Source organism: Trachypithecus francoisi, unplaced genomic scaffold, assembly GCF_009764315.1.
Source record: "Trachypithecus francoisi isolate TF-2019V2 unplaced genomic scaffold, Tfra_2.0 Lachesis_group5, whole genome shotgun sequence".
Taxonomy (NCBI): domain Eukaryota; kingdom Metazoa; phylum Chordata; class Mammalia; order Primates; family Cercopithecidae; genus Trachypithecus; species Trachypithecus francoisi.
Window position 1 is genome coordinate 82,073,723 of NW_022681470.1, and position 7,163 is coordinate 82,080,885.

The following is a 7,163-nucleotide window of genomic DNA, read 5'->3' on the forward strand; positions in this document are numbered from 1 at the left end:
CCAGCAGGTTAGATGTTCTCATCCCCACTTCATCCATGAGGGAACTAGGGACCCTCAGGGAAGGTGAGTCCTCCCTAGGTGACGTAGTGCAGAACAAGGGCTTGATGCTATGAAGAGGTGGCCAAATAACGATAGTTATAAACCACGGTATCTGGCAGTGATCTGGATGCTTCATATGCTTTTCCCTGATCCTCATAACAATACCACGAGGCAGATATGATCTCTGTTTTATAGATGAGGAAACTGAGGAGAGGAGTCACTTGCAGAGATCCACAGCTAGCAAAGGGTATGTCTAGCTATAGCTGGGATTTAAACCCAAGTCTGCCTCTTCTCACATAATTTTGTTGTTATTGCCCAGTCTCTTATTGTGTATCCACAGAAGTAACCAAAGGGAAGAAGAGAGGAAAAGCAGGAAAAACTCCTCTGTTTTCCAACGCACAAAGTGAATATTTGCCTTGAGAGACAAAGAGCTCACCTTTCCAAGCATGCGTCAAGGAGAGAGCTTCCTAGGGAGCAGAGTCATCTCCTGCAGGTGGTGTTGGTGAACTGGTTCCCATTCCCTTAGAGAGGTAGAGCTGTAGGCCTGGTGTGGCTATGCCTAAAGGGTCAGAGGGGAACCTGGAAGAGTCAAAGCTCAGTTTTCACTTTGCTAAGGTGGAAGAATAATGGCACCTGCCACACTGACTTTCTATAAAGATTAGATGAGTTCGTACCTGCAGATAACTTAGAACAGTACCCTGCATGTGGTCAGCACACCTCATTGTAGAGTGCGAGTCTTCCCTGCCTTCTGGGCCAGTCCATTGTTGTGTTGCTATAAAGGAATACCCAAGCCTGGGTAATTTTTGAAGAAAAGAGATTTACTTGGCTCACAGTTCTGCAGGCTGTACGAGCATGGCTCCTGCCTCTGGTGAGGGCCTCAGGAAGCTTCTAATCATGGTGGAGGACAAAGGGAGAGCAGGCATGTCACATGGTGAAGAGCAAGAGAGAGAAGGGAGAGGTTTCAGACGCTTAAACAACCAGATTTCATGTGAACTGAGCGAGAATGCACTCATCCCCAAGGGAATGGCATTAAGCCATTCATGAGGGATCTGCCCCCGTGATCCAGTCACCTCCTACTAGGCCCCACCTCCAACACTGGCAGTCACATTTCAATATGAGGTTTGGAGGGGACAAACATCCAAACTGTATCACCATCCTTACTCTGCCCTATGCCCATTCCAGGGCAAGGTCCCTCCCTTTGGGAGGACCATGAAGCCAACTGGCCACGTGGAACAGGAGTGAAGATTGCTGGATGCTGCCACCCTCCTGAGGCCTGATCCTGTCTATAGTATCCTGAATGGAGGTCGGGCTGGGACCTGACCCCTCTTTTCAGTGCCATGTTCTCTGCCAATAATGATAACCACTGCCATAGAGTACTTGCTATGTGCTGGATGCTCTGCAAAGCACTTACCATATGTAGTCTCATTTAATCCCCCATCAATATTAGGGAATGGGAATGATTGTTGTCTTCAAGGGATAGTTGAAAATACTAAAGCTTATAGAGGTCTAGCAATTGAGCCAAGGTCACAATGGCTAATAAGTCATGGAGCCTAGTCTTCCACCCAAGTCCTTTTGATTCCAATGCTTTGACCATTTTCTCACTCCTGAAAGGGTGATAGAGTCCAGGAAGGACAATGGGGTGTGAGATAGAAGAGAAAAGGGGAGGAAGATGGGACAGCAGTGTGGCTCTGCTGAGCTCACATGTTTCACAGCAAGCAACTCTATGTGAATAACTTTATAATTGGAAGGACTTTGGCTATAGGATCTTGTGCAAACTTCTTAACCTTTAGAGACTCAACTTTCTTATTTGTAAAATGAGGCTAATAATACTTCCCTTTCAGTATTCTTGTGATAATTTAAGTAAACTATGTACAGAATGCTTGTTGAGCCTGTCTCACAATTCGTGCTCAACAAATCTTGGTCCTCAGTGCTCCACCTGCCTGCCCTTCCCTTCAAAGAGGGGAAGGGAGGATTATGTAGATAAAAATGGGTAAAATGCTTCTCCTAGTAACACCTGACGACAATCAATGAATCTCAGCTGCCTCCTTTCCCCTTTCCATCTTTGGGGCGGACTGTCCCAGGCATGGGTAGCAGAGCTCAGCCCTCTCAAGAAAATTTCCCCTTTGCATCCTATATTTAGGTTTGGTAATTGTACCAATGTTAAATAAAGTTGTCATCATTATGACAGTTTTGTTCTCCTACGTAAGAGATGAATGCAGCCAGCAAAATGCTTTGACAACAATTAATTGCACTCACGCTGTGTCGTTACACAGATCCATTTCCATAACCCTTTCTTTTCCTGGACTTGGGCTGTTCTGTTTTCAAGTGTGCTCTGGCAAATGACTGTTTGGGCAGAGCCTTCTCCAGGCCTCAGAGCTGCTGGTCCAAGCTGGACATCTTGGGGCTGCCTCTGTTCCTGAGGCTCAGGCAGAAGGCACTACTCACTGTGGACGTTTGAGGGGGTATCCTGGGACATATCCTGTGACTTGGCTCATCCCAGGCAGAGCAGAAGAGGAGCTGACCAAGCGAGTAAGTCTTCAGGACACAAGCACACATTCTAGGGAAAGGTGGGGGCAAGTTTCAGCACTTTTTTTTTGTTTTTAATAGACCAAGTCTCACTCTGTTGCCCAGGCTGGAGTGCAGGGGCACGATCTCAGCTCACTGCAACCTTCACCTCCTGGGTTCAAGTGATTCTCCTGCCTCAGCCTCCTGAGTAGCTGGGATTACAGGTACCTGCCACCATCCCCAACTAATTTTTGTATTTTGTATTTTGTATTTGGGGTTTCACTGTGTTTGCCAGGTTGGTCTCAAACTCCTGACCTGAGGTGATCCACCCGCCTCAGCCTCCGAAAGTGCTGGGATTACAGGCATGAGCCGCCATGCCTGGTCAAGTTTTAGTCTGTCCAGTTTAGTGGGGAGCAGCACGTGATGGAAGCATTTCACACAGCTGCATTTGCAGAGGGAGACCTCAGTGCCCACATGTTGGATTGGGTTTCAGTTGCTGCCCATGATCCAGAAATAGAAATAGACACAGGGTCAAAACAGCCACAACAAAATAGGATTTTCCAGTCTTTGCTCCCACCCACCCACTCTGTGGTCATTTCTGCCCCTGTTAAATTCTGCCCAGATAGTTTTGGATATGCCAAGGGTGTTATGAACTTGACCTCTTAGCTACCACGTGATACCCACATTTCTTCCCAGCCAGTGGTGTGCAAAGCTGACTTGTACAGGCTTATGAGAGCCTGTACAAGTTTAGTTTAGTTTTTTAGGGATTTTACTAAATAGTTGTTAAACAGAGCCATTATTAAAACTGAAGTTATGTAAACTTACAATTAAATAAATAATTTTAAAAACAAAGGTAATACCTAGTCAAACCACTTCCCAATTATTTTACTACATTTTACTTGAGGTTGTGTCTATTGTATCTGTGGCAGAAATGCCATGTGACGGTATGCTGCTGTGAATCTCTTCCCATCTTTGCATTCAGTGATGTCCCATTGATTACTCGAAATTGGCCATGGTGAGAGTATTTACACTCTGTGGATGTCCCCCTCCCTCGCCATTCTTAGGGCAATTCCTCTAATGCACGGCCTCTAGGTGGGGCAATCTCCTCACTGGACCCCAGAGTACCTCGAGGGCCAGACATACACCTTTTGGCTTAAAGAAGCAACAGTCTGAAAAGGTGGTGTTATGTCCTGGAGTTTGACTGCCTGACAGCCAGCAGAGAGACTTAAATGCCACCACAGTGTTTCCGTTCAAACATCAAACAGGAGTCTCAGCTGTAAACCTTGTCCTTTTCAAAAATGCTTGACACATCAGAAAAACAAGATCACCTTTCTGGTGGTTTTATATTTCTGATCTTCTAGAGCAGAGGAGGTAGGGAAAATGAGAGCCCCGCTAAATACCAGTCCCCACATCAAATTATAATGAAACCCATCAATCAGGCCCCCATGCCTGGGACAGTCTGTTTTGATTGCTGCAGTGAAAACAGCAGGGCAGCACTAGAGGCTTTGGGGGAAATTTTGTAAGTGGCTTCCTAGGACAGATCTTGCGATGCTGTTCTTATTTTCCCAGAGCTAAGTTGAAAATAAGTGTGATGTCGAGGTCACTTTCTGGACTATACAAGGTAGGGAGAGCCCTCTCAGTGAAATGGAGACGCCAAGCAGATGAGCCAGATCCCCAAAGGATGGTTAGGAACCCTGCACCCTAGTGGACCAGTCTTTAAAATCGGCAGCTCTGTGTTCTTCAGTAATATTTTATGCTTGCATTCAAGACACCTGTGCCCCAAGATGTAGTGCATACCTAACAGTGTTACCGGTACAGTGGAAAAATTAGTCATAAGGACCCAATGGCAGCTCTGGCATAACCACTTCTAGGTTTTCACCTAGAAGATAAGAAAATGAGGCCAGATCACATTTTTCATTTAGATACATGCCCCCCAGGTCTGCATAACTGGGAAACCCCAGCATAGGTTTCAGCCTCACAATTTGAGGAATCCCAGCCCATGCCAGGTGCGGATGTTCAGACCCAGTAGGATAATGATACTTTCTAGGGAGCTAACTACTGGTAACCCAAGAGTGCCGGTTCACGGGAGGTGGAGGGCCGTCCTGAATGAGTGCCATGGGGCTTTGCACTTGACCCTGTCCTCTTCACTGCTTATTATCAGTGACTTTCAGATGAAGGCAATTGATCGATTCTGGGCTAACACAAAACTGAAAAGGATTCAATTAGGACAGGAAGAGATTTTTAAAAAAATATCATAAGCTCAGACTCACTAGAGGAAATACAATAGGCTACATGAAAGGTCTTAAGATTGGGCTCAAAAAAGTCAGCAGCAAAATATATAAGGGGTGAAGGCAACCACGTGCTTTAGGAGGGACATTGAGAAATCTGAGCCTGCCCATAGGAGGACATCCAGAGTCGATTTCATAGGACTGGGGAGAGAAGTCTAGAAGACTGTCTTCAAAGACATGAAGGCTCCAAGAGGGCAGAAACCAGGACTTGGGTGAAAACAGCTCCCCCACCCCACCCCTTGCTCTTCAGATGGTGTTGGTTGAAACAGTTGCTTCCTAATGAGGGTTCTGGAGAGGTGTTAGGTGAAAGGACCGTTCTGTGGTCAAATGTGTGTGGAACTGCTGGGCTAAACGCAAGCAGCCCTTTTCAAATCTGTCTCAGTGGGAACCTTCAATCAGAAGCACCAAGAGGGGCACTGTTTGCAAAGCACTTTTCTGTGAAAGGCAGCAGTGGAGACTCAGCAGAGAGAGGCATGAGGCAGAGCTTTCTGGGCTTGATGGAAGACTGAGAGATGAGTGTGTACCATGGGATGAAACGGTTCCAAATATGGAACCAACTATCAGAAGTACTGTAAACAAATAGGACTTGCCCCACATTGAGCAAAACACAAATGACAAACCACATAATTCAAATGCAGAAAAAAATAGAAAGGGCTGAATTCAGGATACCATCAATTATAAGCTCTTTGAGGATAGGTATTTATTTATGTAGCTCCAGAGCTGGCTTTGTCCTTACTAGGCCCACAGTAAATATATGTTGAATTAAATTGCAATTTTGATGATTAGAACTAGGAGAAGGCAGAGATAACCTCATAGTAAATAGGAATCAGTATCCCAGGGAGGAATGTTAAGGCAACATGGCAGCCCCATGCAGGCTGTGTCCTGGCAATATCCTGTAGGGTTCAGTAGCAGTAAAACAGGCAAGGGCATGTGAAGGACATCAGCAGATTGTCCTTTACCACTGCACAGACCACTGCAGACTAAGGTGGTGTGGTTTCTTCTTCTGAACTCTTCTCTTCTCTTCTCTGAATCACTAAAACATATGACTCCTAGGCCTAAAGGAACAAAGACGACTGGCTCTCCGGAGTCGCAGAGTGACTATCGTTAAACTCCATCACCTTTTGTGCATATAACAATTTAGAAAACATTAACCAAAAACAAAAACCCAAACAAACAAAAAGGCCAGGCCTTTGCATGTTGTTTATTGGCATGAGAGAGTCTGGCTCATGGCCAGGGGAGCAGCTGTTGGGGAGTAACACACAGGAAACCTGCCCACAGGGCCCCAGGTGTCTGAGAGGTGGTCTGAAGTCTTTCATTGGCTCAGCTCTTGTCCAGTGTTTCTGGCAGAAATGGCTCAGTGTCTCCTACTCTTCCCACTAACCCTTGGAAGTTCTCCAAGCTAGGGCTGTGAAAGGGGAGGGAGAGGATGAGAGCAGAGTGTATGGATAGCAAGAATGACTTTAAGTTAATCACCTCTACAAGTTCCCTTTTTTTCAAATCCAACATTTCTGAGGGTTGGTCAGCCTGGCCCCAAGGGAAGCAGGGGAGAAGGCAGGATTGCACTGGGTGGGTAATGTCATCTGGCCCGGGCTCAGTCAGGGCACTACATGCTCCCCTCCTCCTGTACCTGGAAGAGGCCAGAAGCCTGGGAATGGGAGTGGTGGTGCTGAATGATGGGTGATCCCAGGGGCGTAGAGTTGACTCCAGGGTCCATGTCTATTTGGGAATGATTGGGAACAATTGGGAACTCTGGGTTCATAATATGCTGCCTTCCTGAGCCTGGATTTCCAACTGGGGCTATGATGTTAATAAAGTGATTAGTGAACCCTTAGCTCATCAAATGAGCTCTGCTCTTGGCATGAGAAGGACCTAAACTGGAATTCTGACTCTACTTCTTGTCAGTTGGGTGATGCTGGTCAAATTTCTCAACCTTCCTGAGTCCCAGTTTACTCAGCTACAATATGGGAGCACTAATGCATAATTTTGTGAGGATGATGTGAACAGTAAATAAGCTTATTTACATGAAATCAATTTACAGTATAGAAAATGCAATACCAATATGAGGGGTTGTTACTATTATAGTCACAGAAGGAGTTGACTTTTCTTCTGCTTTAAGAGTATGCTTAAAATATGGTTGTATCTGAGAATATTGGATGAAAGTGCTTTAGGAGTTGGCCTTGGGACAAGAGGGAAAGAAATTGCTGCCCAGCTCTTGTTTTTTCTTTTCTTTTCTTTTTTAAAATTTTATTTTAGAGGCCATTCTTGGCTTGTTAGAGGGTCCTAGACCTCTGTAAAGGTTGTTGTCTAGTTGGAGTACAGGGCATCTTTGAC